This window comes from Mirounga leonina, unplaced genomic scaffold (assembly GCF_011800145.1).
Source record: "Mirounga leonina isolate KUSES-001 unplaced genomic scaffold, KU_Mleo_1.0 Mir_127, whole genome shotgun sequence".
In the NCBI taxonomy this organism is placed as follows: Eukaryota; Metazoa; Chordata; class Mammalia; order Carnivora; family Phocidae; genus Mirounga; species Mirounga leonina.
The window spans coordinates 31,886,037-31,901,157 of NW_023270316.1; the positions used below are offsets into that span (position 1 = coordinate 31,886,037).

At 37.9% G+C, this 15,121-nt stretch overlaps 1 pseudogene; it reads right to left on the reverse strand.

The window, feature by feature from the left end:
- Positions 1 to 598: 598 nt before the first annotated feature.
- Positions 599 to 11,654, reverse strand: LOC118009658 (annotated as a pseudogene).
- Between the last annotated feature and the right edge of the window lie 3,467 nt (positions 11,655 to 15,121).

Here is a 15,121-nt window from a genome sequence, read left to right on the forward strand (position 1 = left end):
ATGGGATGGGGTAAGATGGGGATGACGACTGGGGAGACACATGTAGCTTGAAAAAGCACATTCAAATTACCTATTGTTTTTGTAATGCAAATTCTATAAAGTCAGACTCAATAAAATAGGCGGAAAATAGGCTCAATAAAACTGGCAGAAAACCAGTTATAGATTCATCCTAGAGGGGGTGGGATAAACTTGGCTGAAAAACACTGGCTTAGAGGTAGAGGAGTCCTAGCACATAGGGAACAGTTAGTAAGAAACATGTGTCAAAGAGAAAGAATATCTTTTGAGTCACTGAGTGTATCCTAAGCCATAACTTGTCATGGTTTTTTTTTTTTTTGGAACCCAAAGGACCAATTGAGAGTGAAAACTCAAGTTGTCCATCAACCTTCTCAGACCTGTGATTTGGGGCAAGTTGGTCCACTTTTAATATTAAGTCAAAAGAAGGAAAATCTGTGTTTGCCAAAAAATGTACCCTCTCTCTCTCTTTTTTTGGTTAACATATTTCAGAATTTTAAGTAAACAGTTGCTGTGGCTCCTAGCCCCAGATACGTCCACCAGGAAGTATAGTCATTTGCAATGCCATCCTGCTCTCAAGGGGGATATCAGCCTGGGGTCTGCTCTGTAATTATTGTAGAGCTCCAATTTGCTTTAGCTGCTTCAACAGTTCCTCACTCTTATGTATTTCTATCAGATTAGTGCATCCACCTATACAATCTTTACCAATAAAGACCCAAAGTACTATTTTGGCTCCTGTGAGCTGTTGCAAATAATCTCGAATCTTGATTGTGTCACTGGTGGCTATGATATCGACAAATTCCAAAAACCCTTGTTTGGAGGGCAATGGCTGAGGAGCTCTTGGGTCCTTCTGCAGTAGAGGCAGGTGGGCTTGATGAATACAACAGCCTTCCTGGGTTGGATTTTGCTGTTCACAAACTCTTGAGCCCATGCTGACAGGCAGCTGCCTACTGGGGAGGAATCCTCAATTGCAGGTATTGCTCAGGATATAAACCCCTGAATTTTTAATTTAATATAATTTAATTACATTTAAATTTAAATAGCCACATATGGTAGTGGGTACTGTATTGGACAACAAAACTCTAAGGCCAGAAATAAGTAGGGAGAAAATAGATCGTAGATATTCCTATCAGGGGGCCCTTTATTTTTTGTATTTTCTAATGTGTGCTGATGTCAAAGTATGCAGGTAAAGTTTATACAGGCTTCTCTTCAGCCTAGATTCATGTCCAGGGACATGGTGTGACTGTGACCAGCTTTCTTCTTGGTGCTACTAACCACTGCATCTGGGAAGGGAACAACCATATCTAGTAAAGCTGTATGTCTTGGATTACTCAGTTGGCACAACAGGTCTTAAATGATCTATAAGAGCAGAAATAGAGTGGTTCTTGTCTTTTCCCCTACTTGCTCTCATCCTCTCAAATTCTGGGAAGTTAATGAGTTTCTACCAGGAGCTCTTCTTTGACTTACTTCCTGTGTTAATTAACTACTGTCACAGTTTGGGTAGTGGAATGTTAGTTGTTGCTTTCTTATTTTGATTTAGAATTTCTAGCATTCCAGTTCAGGAATCCATAGCTCCTGCTGCCTCAGTAACATGTTGTATTGAATAAGCCAGTCATCTGAATATCTGTCATGCCAATCCTATGTTCTTCTAGCTACCTAGATAATTGTATTTTGTTTCATATGACCTTGGACCCTTTGCCATAAGTGCTTGGGCCATAGGTATCTGAATCTGACTCACAAATGCATGGACTAAGCAGCAATCTATGTGGTGGCATTAAAAAATGAGTTGAGCCAATCTATTTCTTTTCCATGTTTGATCTAATAAAATCTAAATAAATGATTCAGGTAGCCTTGCAATAGTTGGTTAAGAATCCATTAGGAAGAATCAGAGCCATATCAGTTTTATTGTAGTGTCGCACAGACTAAATGATGAGGGATCAGAAACTAAGAGTAAGCAGAGGGAGCTAGCTGGTCACTATAGGACATACTGTGGAAGTGAGAGCATGGTGCCTCACTTCAAGAGATGGAACAAGTGCAGTTAATCAAGTTGCCTCAGTTTCTGATGTCATTACAGTCCCAAAGTATAAAATGCTTACAATAGCCATTTATTTAAATTTATATAATTTACTTTAGTTTATTTTTAAACCATTTTATTGAGGTGTGATTAGCACACAAAAAAACTGTATATAGTTAATGTATATATTATTTATTTTCTTGAGATAACTTCTTGAGATTAGTTTCTGTTCTTCACAGTTAAGAGTCTTATATGAAGGCTTGGTAGAAGTTATCACTAATTTTGTATTTTGTTTGGTTCTCTTTGGGAAGAAATGGTGATTAGATACCTTTGCTCATATCTCCCTTTTTCCTGAAAGTTACCTGAGGGATGTGTGTGTGTGTGTGTGAGAGAGAGTGTTTGTGTGTGTGTATATAGTGTGCATGATAGAAGGGAGAACATTCAGGGGCGCCTGGGTGGCTCAGTTGGTTAAGCATCTGCCTTCAGCTCAGGTCATGATCTCACGGACTTGGGATCAAGCCCCGCACTGGGCTCCCCACTCAGTGGGGAGTCTGCTCTTCCCTCTCCCTCTGTCCCTCCCTCTCCCACTGCACCTCTCCTCCCCCCACTCGTGCATTTTCTCTCTCTCTCTCAAAATAAATAAGTAAAATCTTTTAAAAAAATAAGGGAGAATATTCAGGCAGGGAGAACAGTGTTAGGAATGAAAGGCAAGAGAGTAAGAAGTAGTACGGTATGGATTAAAGTATGGATTTCTGTTTTGTTTATGCTGATCTTAAGAGATGCAAATGAGAGGCATTTTCCCTCCCTCTCCTGCTCTTTCATTCATTTATTAATTTATGTATCCACCCAGCAATAGTTTATTAAGTGCTTAATATGTGCCAGGCCCTGTTATAGGCAATCAAGATATATGCATTTGACAGAAGAGACAAAAAGCCCTGCCCTCCTAAGATTTAGGTGAGAGATCATCAACAATGAAAAAAATAAGTAAATACATCTTTCAGCATATTAAAATCTAAAAAGTGCTATGGAAAAAATAACTAGATTAAGTAAAGGGGAATTGGGATCCTTCTAGGGCATAGAGAGTATTCAAAGAAATGAGACTGCATTTTTGCCTCCCTCATGTTAAGGAGAAAGCCAACTACTTGTGTTCTGGTGTTCACTGGGCAGAGAAAAGGGCCTGAATAACTGATAAAGATGCTATGAGGTGCCTGGAGAATATCCCCTTACCTAGGTTTTTCTTTGGGACCTTAGTTCTGTTGAGAGAGGCTGGAGTTCTAGATGAAGAGGAGGAAATAGTCTTCCTAGAATGATGGGAGCTGGATGTGGGGAAGGTTTTGAGAAGATTTCCATCAGTGGCACAGACCTATACATGTTGTGCTTCAGAGTATTGGCACTCGGGCCTGTGGCTGTCATGAGTGTCTGATGAGCAGGTTGCAGTTAAAGGAGAGGGGGGCACAATTATGAAGGACATAACCTGAGCAGCATGAGATTAGTGTCCAGTGGAGGGTGAGGAAGCAGATGGAAGGCAACCTCACAGAATAAACAGAGTCACAGTGATAGTGGTGATCTCCATGAACTAAAGGCCATGACTTTTATTTCCTGGATACCATTTAAGACTCTAGTTTCTTTTGCAAGTCTAGAGAGGTTGAGAAACTCAAAGAAAGAAACAGTGAATTTTTTTTTTAAAGATTTTACTTATTTATCTCAGAGAGAGAGAGAGAATGAGTGGGGGAGAGAGGCAGAGAGAGAAGCAGGCTCCCGGCTGAGCAGGGAGCCCAATGCAGGGCTCAATCCCAGGACCCCGGGATCATGACCTAAGTCAAAGGCAGATGCTCAACCAACTGAGCCACCCAGGAGTCCCCAGAAACAGTGAATTTTTAATTACCCTGGAGAACACGATACATTTGATTTAAAAATTAATGTTATGTTTCTTGATCTGAGTGTGGAAAAATCTTCATTCCTGCTGCATATGTTAAAGAGTTTTGTCTTTTTCAACAGTCAGTGAAGAGATAATGAAAAATTTTAGGGAGAGTGACAACACAAATTTGTATTTTAATTGTGTTGATGCATTTAAAGGACATGGACAATAGTGAGAAGCTATTACACATTTGTTAGTGAGAAATGATAGAGTCCGCATTCCAGAGTAGAGGCAATAGGGAAACTGAGGAGAAAGTTTGTTTCTCGATTGACCTTGGCAGTTGGATAGAGGGAGAGCTCAAATTGACACTATGTCTGTGGCTTAAGTAACTGGGCAGATGGGTGTTGTATCATTGACATAAGAAAGACAGAAGGTTGGTTGAATTTATCATATTGTGGTGCCTGTGATATCTCAAGGAGATATTGAGAAAGTGCTGTCTAGGGTTAAGCTGGATACCTGAGTGTCACGTTCAAGAAAGGATTCTGAGCTGAAATAATGATGTAGATTGGTCCAGTTGAGGGGCAAGGGAATTGAAGGCACTGGTAAGTGTATTCAGCTCATCCCCAGGAAGAGGACAGGAAGGGGCTTGGCAGGGATGACATGTAGGATACAGAATCAAAGCTAAAGAGGTGATATCAGAGAAAGGCTCTCAAATTCCTCATTAACCTAGTATCACCTTGGATATCACAGAGATATATGCTCTTAATGCTTCAGATAATTTTGTTTTGTTACTTTTAAGTAAATACCATAATGGTAAATGAAAAATTCCTCCAGATACATTTGGCAGAAAAATAGCTCAATGAAATAATTCACACACACCGAAGTATTTAGTGGCTAAATCCATTTGTGGAATGCTGTCTAGTTTATACCTATTGGAGATTCATGATGGGCATTAACATAAAAGTTTCAAGAAATCCTGCTGCAGTTAAGAAACCAGTTTAACCTGGTATTTCTCAAACTTTCCCTACCATAAAACTTTATTTTTAAAGTTCAACAGCTATTAACATTCCTCTAGAATGATTATTAGAAAGAACAAATCTAAGAAAAGATGGGAACTAACCCCTGTTTATCATCTCACAGCTGAGGTAGGATCAGATAATAAAGCATTGGTCTAAAAGAAAATCATTTCAGATTGCTTGTAGGGATCCATCTACACTGCCACTACAAAGATAACTAAAAATTACTGCTTAAAATTTTTGGTGTATTTTGTAGCCACTACCATAGTACTATTTTCTATATTCTCCTTCTCTTCCTCCTTTCTCTTCCCCCTCCTACTACTCTCCTTTATCTCCTGCTTTTTTCTTCCACCTTTCTCCCTCCTTCTCTCTCTCCCTTCCTTTTTCCTCTCTCTAGCTTATGTAATTATAATCACACTGTATGTATTCTTCCCACACTAAAAATGCTAAAAATGCTTGTTATAATTTAAAAATTTCCATTAAAAGTTTCAATGGTTGCATAATATTTTATCATGTGGATTTTTAATGATTAACCATGCCTCTTCTGGACCCTTGTTTCAAAAGCATTTTTGTATAATATGCTGTGATAAATATGCTTACATTGAGTTTTTCTGCATTTTGAGATATTTTCTCAGTAATTAAAAAATTTTAATTTAAAGTTTATCTTTTCATAAGCATTCTTGGGACAGTTTAGTGATTTCCATAATGTGATGGCAGCATTAAAAATCTATCAGCATTTTTCAACATCACTCGGCATCAGGGAAATACAAATCAAAACCTCAATGAGATACCACCTCACACCAGTCAGAATGGCTAAAATTAACAAGTCAGGAAAAGACAGATGTTGGCGAGGATGTGGAGAAAGGGGAACCCTCCTATGCTGTTGGTGGGAATGTAAGCTGGTGCAGCCATTCTGGAAAACAGTATGGATGTTCCTCAAAAAGTTGAAAATACAGCTACCCTATGACCGAACAATTGCACTACTAGGTATTTACCCCAAAGATACAAATGTAGTGATCCGAAGGGGCACGTGTACCCCAATGTTTATAGCAGCAATATCCACAATAGCCAAACTATGGAAAGAGCCTAGATGTCCATCAACAGATGAATGGATAAAGAAGATGTGATACACACACACACACACACACACACACACTGGAATATTATGCAGCCATCAAAAATGAAATCTTGCCATTTGCAACAACGTGGGTGGAACTAGAGGGTATTATGCTAAGTGAAATAAGTCAATCAGAGAAAGACAAGTATCATATGATCTCACTGATATGAAGAATTTGAGAAACAAGACAGAGGATCATAGGGGAAGGGAGGGAAAAATGAAACAAGATGAAACCAGAGAGGGAGACAAACCATAAGAGACTCTTAATCTCTGGAAACAAACTAAGGGTTGCTGGAGTGGAGAGGCGTGGGAGGGATGGGGTGGCTGGATGATGGACATTGGGGAGGGTATGTGCTTTGGTAAGCACTGTGAACTGTGTAAAACTGATGAATCACAGACCTGTACCCCTGAAACAAAAAATACATTATGTTAATTAAATAAAATCTATCAGCATTTTATTAGAAATTATTTTTCTAATAATTAAAAATACTATATTAGGATTTGATAAGTAAAACAGTGTCTGTGTCACTCTCCATCAATTTCTCCCTTTCCATAATTTCTCCATCATTCCTTTTGTTAGCTTCTCCCATACAGCCTACAAACCATCTCCTTTACCCCACTTAAATCTTATTTTCTCTTTATTCTACCACTCCATTTCACACCTTTCCTCATCAAACCCCTTGAAAAAAAAATAGTCCAGACTCACTTTCTCATCTTCCAATCAACCATTAACATCCTGCCATCAAGTGTCTGCTGCCACCACTTAAAACACATTGTATTATTGTTTCTCTTCTGCCAGACTGTGTGTGCCTTAGAGGCAGGAAGGACAGTCTTGGTATCCATATGGCACAAAGTGTATAGTCAAGAAAATGAATTCATTCAACAAACATGGTATGATGTTCATGGAATGATGTTTATCCATTCTTCACTTAAGCATGCATAATGGAAATAACAGAAATCCAATATAACTTTTTTCTAAGGGTTATTCTATATTATATTTCCTTTCCCTTAGCATTCACTGGGATGGTCTGTCTTTCTGTTTGTGTCTCTTCGTGTATTACCTCCCTAATTGCCTGCCACATATATCTATCATCTGATTATATCTATCTTTATTAAATTCTGAATCTTTTTGTTTCTATAAGTTGACTTGATAATATTCTGATGGTTGTCAGTGCAAGATACTTTGTACCATAGATGCATGTAAATGGCATATTTTCATTAAGATAGTGTTCCTCATAACTGTAGGATTAGAGTTTGTGACCAGGATCACAGAGGCCAATGTGGTTCGGGGAGTCTGATGGAATGTAGAAGCCACTCCTGTAAAGGGTTTGTGTCACATTATTCCATCTCTAAAAAGAAGATACTGAGGGGTGCCTGGGTGGCTCAGTCAGTTAAGTGTCTGCCTTCGGCTCAGGTCATGGCCCCAGAGTCCTGGGATTGATCCCCACATCGTCAAACTCCCTGCTCAGCAAGGAGTCTACTTCTCCGCCTCCTGCTGTCCCACCTCTCCTGCTCCTTCTCTCTCTCTCTCGCTCACTTTATCTCTCTCAAATAAATAAATAAAATCTTAAAAAAAAGAAGATATTGCTAATTACATGACACAGTTGTGTGGTCACACTGCACATGGTGCCAATACCAAAGGAAATAAGGAGTCCCTTGGGCGCCTGGGTGGCTCAGTTGGTTAAGCGACTGCCTTCGGCTCAGGTCATGATCCTGGAGTCCCGGGATCGAGTCCCGCATCGGGCTCCCTGCTTGGCGGGGAGACTGCTTCTCCCTCTCCCACTCCCCCCTGCTTGTGTTCCCTCTCTCGCTGTGTCTTTCTCTGTCAAATAAATAAATAAAATCTTTAAAAAAAAAAAAGAAAAAAGAAAAAGGAGTCCCTTATTTGGAGCAGTTTTTCTAATTGAAGTAGGCAACACACATATAAGTATATCACTGGAAAAATGTACATGCACATATGTTTGGGTTGTGTCCACTGCCAAAGAATTGCTAAAGTTATTATAGGATTTTGAATGAGATGCAGTTTATCTGGAAAGACTGAGAGAAATATTTAAGTCATATTAAGAACTTTCATCTTAAGTCAAGACAAAGAGAGGGACGCTTTGAAGAGTAGGATAAAAGCTTAGGGTAGAGAAAGGGGTGTGTTTGAAAGGTCAACAGTGAAAGTGAGCAAAGTGGTAGACAGTTGTGATGCTGCCTATTCATAGATGTAAGAAGCAGTCCTGAATCATTTCTCAGCTGAGCAAAAGGTGCTGAAAATGAGTAAACATCATGAGGCAGGAAGTTGTTGCTATTTAACAAAAGAGCTTTTTGTCTTGGCATACAACTATGGATATGAGACTGAAAAGGCAAAAGAAGAAATGTAAGTATATGATATCGTTTATGGCCATGAGGAAGAGTAAAGATATAGATGAGATTACAAGCCTGTAATTGGCCATGATGCTCATGGAGACATTGGGCTGGGTCCTGAAAAAACCTTGTGTCTGAACCAAAGATACCATTCTGTAAGACAGAGACGGGGTGTGGCGGGAAGAGAGAGGCAAGTTTGGGGAATCATTACTTTTAAAAGTAATATTGAACAAAATAGTAGCTGAATTATTTAAGAGAAAGAATGGAAGGGGGAAACGAGCATCTTGCACAATACTATAGTGACAAGATTCCTTCCTTCCTAGGAGAGTTAGCAAAAGAGCCCCCAAACACATGGCCTTCCTAGAGGTTTGCATGCAAAGGCAGATGGGGTTCCAGAGCAATTCATGAATTACACAGAAGTGGAATACAGGGCTGCCCTTCTCAAAATGTGAGGCATGCTGAGTTCAAGAAATACTGAATTAGGAGGTAGTGTGTGCTTGCTCCTGTTTGAACACCTTACTAACTATAAGAGATCGTTCATAGGGACAGGAAGTTCACAGGATAATGTCAGCAACCCTGCTAAGAGAATGAATTCATGAGAGGCAATTGGGAGGATACTTTGTGAGAAGGAATATGAGAAAATGTTTCTGCCATGAAAATGCCTTCTTTTGGGCGCCTGGGTGGCTCAGTTGGTTAAGCGACTGCCTTCGGCTCAGGTCATGATCCTGGAGTCCCTGGATCGAGTCCCGCATCGGGCTCCCTGCTCATCAGGGAGTCTGCTTCTCCCTCTGACCCTCCCCCCTCTCATGTGCTCTCTCTCATTCTCTCTCTCTCAAATAAATAAATAAAATCTTAAAAAAAAATGCCTTCTTTCAACCTTAAGAGTGAGGAAAACATTAAATTACATCAACTGTGGAGTTTAAATTTATTTTGTTATAATATAGTTAAAGAAAATAACTTGTGAATGGCATTAATGAGAGAACATATATAAAACCTTCTTTCTCTTTTTTTCCTTAATCAAACATTTCTCAGCAATGTGGGGCAGAAGATTCTTTGTTTTACTTTGTTTTTAGATTCCTTTTGTAAATTTTAAGGGAGTAGTGCTCTCTGTCCCTAATACAGCTGCTGCCTCCTTAAGGCTTTTCTGAAATTAGAAGATAACTGCAGTTGGTGTGTTAATCCTGTGCAAAGGCCATATATGCAAAGGGAAACATTGGAGTCTGAAGATTTAATTGTTCGTCAGTCAGGATTTGCCTTTTCTAAAATGTTAAACAATCACCACTTGGTGAGCAATAAAGCCAATATCTTCAGGAATAATTGTGGCTGACATATTCAATTTAAGAATCTAAGGGGAGATAATCAATCAGAGCATATTACAATGGGTTAAAAAATATGTTCATATACTTGTTTTTGCTACCTAAGATAAAATCAAGTTTGAGAAGTAAATAATACTTTGGGGGTTGGTAAGTATTCAGAAGTACCTAATTCAAGCCAATTTTTAAAATAAATTTTGTTAAAAAATAATATAGAAATTAAATGAACACAAAAACTAAGAATAGATCTCGATGAATTAGTACAAAGGGAATACATCTGTGTAACCACCCCCAGAACAAGAAGTAGAATAGAAACAGCACCCAGATGTTTTTCTTGTTACTGTCCTCATGCTCCTTCTCAAAAGCAACATCTGTCCTGAAATCTAACATCATAAATTAGTTTTGCCAGCTTTTAAAAATATATTTAAATCCATCATACAGTGTGTATTCTTTTGTCTGCCTTCTTTTGCTCATCATTATGTTCATGAGGTTCATCCATATTGTTGAATATAGTGGTAGTTCATGGCTGTGAATTATTTTCATATTTGAAAGAAAAATGACCATGTTATAAAAAATTGGGAAAATAAATGTAAAAGACATCTCCTTATTAATATTCAAATATGAGCATAACAGTAATTTTGATAAGCCTAACCTCAGATTGATTTCCTCAAAGTTCACTGCTGAAACTATGTGAGAATAGGTAGTTTATTAGGCAGATAATCCCAAGAAACACCAACAGGAGAGTGTGGAAAAGAGATGAAGAAGGGATAACTAAAGAGGGTGACTAAAGAGTTTGCTGTTGCTCTTGGCAACTGAGGCACAATTCCACTGGAGACCTCTGGGAGATGATGTAGAAATCATCAAGATTGTCACAACCAAGGGGCAAAGAAGCTGGGATATTTATTCACCACCTTTCACATTAGTTGGAGACTGCTCTCCATGGTGTAAACCCCCTGGTAATTCCAGTCAACTGTGCACATAGGCAGAATATGTTCTCACAGTTGAAAAGAACTATCAGGTAGAGACTTGCAGGTAGTTTGCCAGCAGAACCTGCAACTGGAAGGTCAGTGCTGAGAAAGTGTAAGTAGAACAGCATCTGCTACAAACACAATCTCAACCAAAAGACTAAAGTAAAACACAATAATGAATTACTGTTTGGCAAATAGCTGTGGTCAGACTCACAATGAAGGAATCTAAGTGTTTGAATAATCTTTATATCTTGGGGAATACACTATTTCTGATAAACACATATGTATTTCCTTGGGGTTCCAGATTGGGTCTTTGTCTTGACTACATGGCAAAGTATTCGTTGTGGGCACCTAGGGATAGGGGCTATATGATCATAGCCATGGTTCTCTATTGCAAATTCTTGATTTACTTTGATAATTAGCCATTTGTAATTGACCTCTAAAGAGCAGTGGATTAAAAGTCAATCAGGGAGGTTACATTAAAAAATGGAATTCTGAAGGCCAAAAGAGTCCATCAATTTGAACTTGTTAAACTTGGTCTTTCATAAAGAATTAGATTAAAATTGACCTTTGATTTTCGATGACAGACTTGCTGTGTTTGCATGAGTTTCAAATTTAGAAGTAACAACTCACGTCTGTTATTTGGAGAGCTTGGAAACCTTTTTAGTTTGCAAAAGGAAGGTATATTAAGATATATAAAATTATTTATGAATTTCAATTTCCTCCTTACTGTCCAGAAAGCACTTGGAAACTATCCATGAGCTTTACATAATCATGATTATCTAGAAAGGATATTATTCAGAATTTGGTTTAAAACTATTGCTTTTAGTTTACATATTCTTCCAGCTCCCACTTTACTCATCAAAACTACTTAGAGATGAATATAGTTCTAAGAAGCTAGGTAACTTTGTGAGCTCAAAAAATCTTTGTTTTGAGTAGCCTACTGTATTTTCAATACTGTTGAATGGAAATTCCCTTTCTTTAAGTTCGTCCTCATTCTCCTCCATCTTTACACAAAGGCAGGTTAGAACACTTCTGTTCATTTTTTCCTGGACAACAGGCAGAGACATACAATACTCTCACCCCTCCTTTCCCATTAAATTATCTGCTTTTAGGCTGATCCTTAAGTTGTTCATAAAGACATGGTGCTGGCTCCTTTTTTCCTGCTTTTTTTGTTCAAACTCAAATTTATTGATAATGTTTTGGTGGTATATTATCCAGAACTGAAACCAATATCCAAGGTGTGCTCCTTGTATGAAATATGGTAGAACTCTTTATTTTCATATTTTTGGAAGCGGTTTCTCTTGATAAGGAGTAGGATGAATCAGGAAATCTTTGGGCACAAATTGAAATAGAGTTTGAAAGTTTCTGTATGTATTGGGAATCATGAGAGGTTTTAAGGGGGAAATTGTAAAACCAAGTTCAAGTTTTATAAAAGTAACTTTGGTAGCAGTAAAGTATAGGTATTATAAAGGAAAATAACAATTTCTGATTGAATTCACCCTATTTTTATATCATCTATAGATTTGACTAATAAGCAATCAATGTCTATATCTAAGACATCAGGATACACACACTGGGCGGCAAAGTGAGGAAGACACAGTCCCACAGGATCAAACAAGTTCCTCCTTCCAAGTCACTTACACCTTCTTCAGTATGATCATTCAGCCGCTTACATCTCCATCCAGTGCATTTTTATCTTGGACACCAGGTGCTAATAAAAATAATGATGATGGAACCATTTTTATCACTTATGGGATGCAGACACTGTTTTAAGTGCTTTAAATATCGACTTAATTTTCTTCCTAACTCTTTGAGGTAGTATTATTTTCATCATCATTTATAAATGAGGACCCTCGGACACATAATTTAAGTGGTATGTCCAACATCCCACAGCTGGTAAGTGGCAGAGCTACATTCCAGGTCAGAGGTTTGGCTCGAGTAAATTCCATGAATCTGTTCACTACACTACCTCAAAAGAGCCAAGACAATGTAGAATGAATATCACCTAATGTGACCATACAGAAAAAAACCTCTACTTCATGGGCTCTTGAAATAGACGTTTATACCACTCTAAGAAAACTCAATTTGTGGGCAGGAATAGTAAGACTGTGTGGTTGTTGCCATTTTGAGAGTAAATATATTTCAGTTGAGAAATGGATTAATTAAATAGGTAAAGAAAGTCCCCTTCTCCCAAAAATAAGTTACAAATGGGGTTTAATTTCATTTTCTTTTTTGGAAAACCACCCAGTTGTTCTTGCAGAGTATATTATTAATAAACTATTTTTTAAAATTCCAATTTATACTGAATTGAATATAATCACTAGTTCATAATTAGAGAGTGTTTTAAATCTAAAAATTATCCATATTCTCTTGATGTTCAGTTTTAGTACTTGCCCCCAAATTTTTCCATTTATAGTCAATTCTTGTTATTCATGGTAGTTATGTTGTATAAAATCACTACAAATACTGAATTAGTGAATATTGACCCACTGATCCTAAGAAATATAGAATTGGGTCCCTGTGAGCTTCTGGGTACAATATTTTTGTTAACCAATCAATATGTAACCTTGTTTTATGTGTGTTTCTGTTTAAGGATACCTTATTTAATATGTATTGTTGATGAATTAACACCAAGCTCACAACTAACAGCACTAAACTCATGCCTGAATGAAGCTTATATAACACATGTATTTTTCTCCATAAGACACATACAGCATAGCCTTCTTGCATTAAGGACTTAAGCACTATGCTTGAAAAACATTTTAAATAGCACAATCACTGACATAAAGCACAAAAATGCAAAAATCTAGCACTAAATAAACCGAGAAGAGGATACTTGTTTACAGCATCAGAGATGAAACAAGACAAAAGTTAAATTGAGACTTTTGATCTCAACTGGGAATGTGCATGCTGGGTGACTCAAATTTTTTACTACCAGCACATGTCCACAAATGACAATGAAAACATCACAAGTATTGATTTTGGAGTAATAATAAATTTCAGCAAGTAAGCAAATTAAAAAATACAGAATCTGAATAATGAGGATCATCTGTCCTTTGTATTTTATTAAAACACAAATACAAAGATGGGCTTTTAGATGGCATCATAACTGAAAGGATTCAGAAATCTCTAGTATTTTTTTCTCAAGGAGATTATTTCTCCAAGTGTCACAGTGTTTTTAGATAGTCTTTTAAAAAGGAGAGTCCGAATTATTGTTCTAAAGGGTTAAGAATTCTCTTGCCGAGAAGAGTTAATGGGATTAACTGGGTTTAAACTCCACATTTTTTTCTTTCCTTATCTCTTGGGATCACTGGGGATTACAGGTATTACAATTAGATAAAGCTGGGCGCCTGGGTGGCTCAGTTGGTTAAGCGACTGCCTTCGGCTCAGGTCATGATCCTGGAGTCCCGGGATCAAGTCCCACATCGGGCTCCCTGCTCGGCAGGGAGTCTGCTTCTCCCTCAGACCCTCCCCACTCTCCTGCTCTCTCTCTCTCAAATAAATAAATAAATAAATAAAATATTAAAAAAAAATTAGATAAAACTTTATGAAATAGTTTTAAATATCTTCATATAACAAGCTATTAAAAAAGCTAAATTTGTCCCTATCAAAATACCATCAACTTTTTTCAAAGAAATGGAACAAATAATCCTAAAATTTGTATGGAACAGGAAAAGACCCCGAATAGTCAGAGGAATGTTGAAAAAGAAAAGCAAAGCTGGTGGCTTCACAATTCCGGACTTCAAGCTCTATTACAAAGCTGTCATCATCAAGACAGTATGGTACTGGCACAAAAACAGACACATTGATCAATGGAACAGAATAGAGAGCCCAGAAATGGACCCTCAACTCTATGGTCAACTAATCTTTGACAAAGCAGGAAAGAATGTCCAATGAAAAAAAGACAGTCTCTTCAACAAATGGTGTTGGGAAAAGTGGACAGCCACATGCAGAAGGATGAAACTGGACCATTTCCTTACACCACACACAAAAATAGACTCCAAATGGTTGAAAAACCTAAATGTAAGACAGGATTCCATCAAAATCCTAGAGGAGAACACAGGCAGCAACCTCTTTGACCTCAGCCGCAGCAACTTCTTCCTGGAAACATCACCAAAGGCAAGGGAAGTAAGGGCAAAAATGAACTGTTGGGACTTCATCAAGATAAAAAGCTTTTGCACAGCAAAGGAAACAGTCAACAAAACCAAAAGACAACCGACAAAATGGGAGAAGACATTTGCAAATGACGTATCAGATAAATGGCTAGTATCCAAAATCTATAAAGAACTTACCAAACTCAATCAACCAAACTTACCAAATGATCCAATCAAGAAATGGGCAGAAGGCATGAACAGACATTTTTCCAAAGAAGACATCCAAGTGGCCAACAGCCACATGAAAAAGTGCTCAACATCACTCAGCATCAGGGAAATCCAAATCAAAACCTCAATGAGATACCACCTCCCACCAG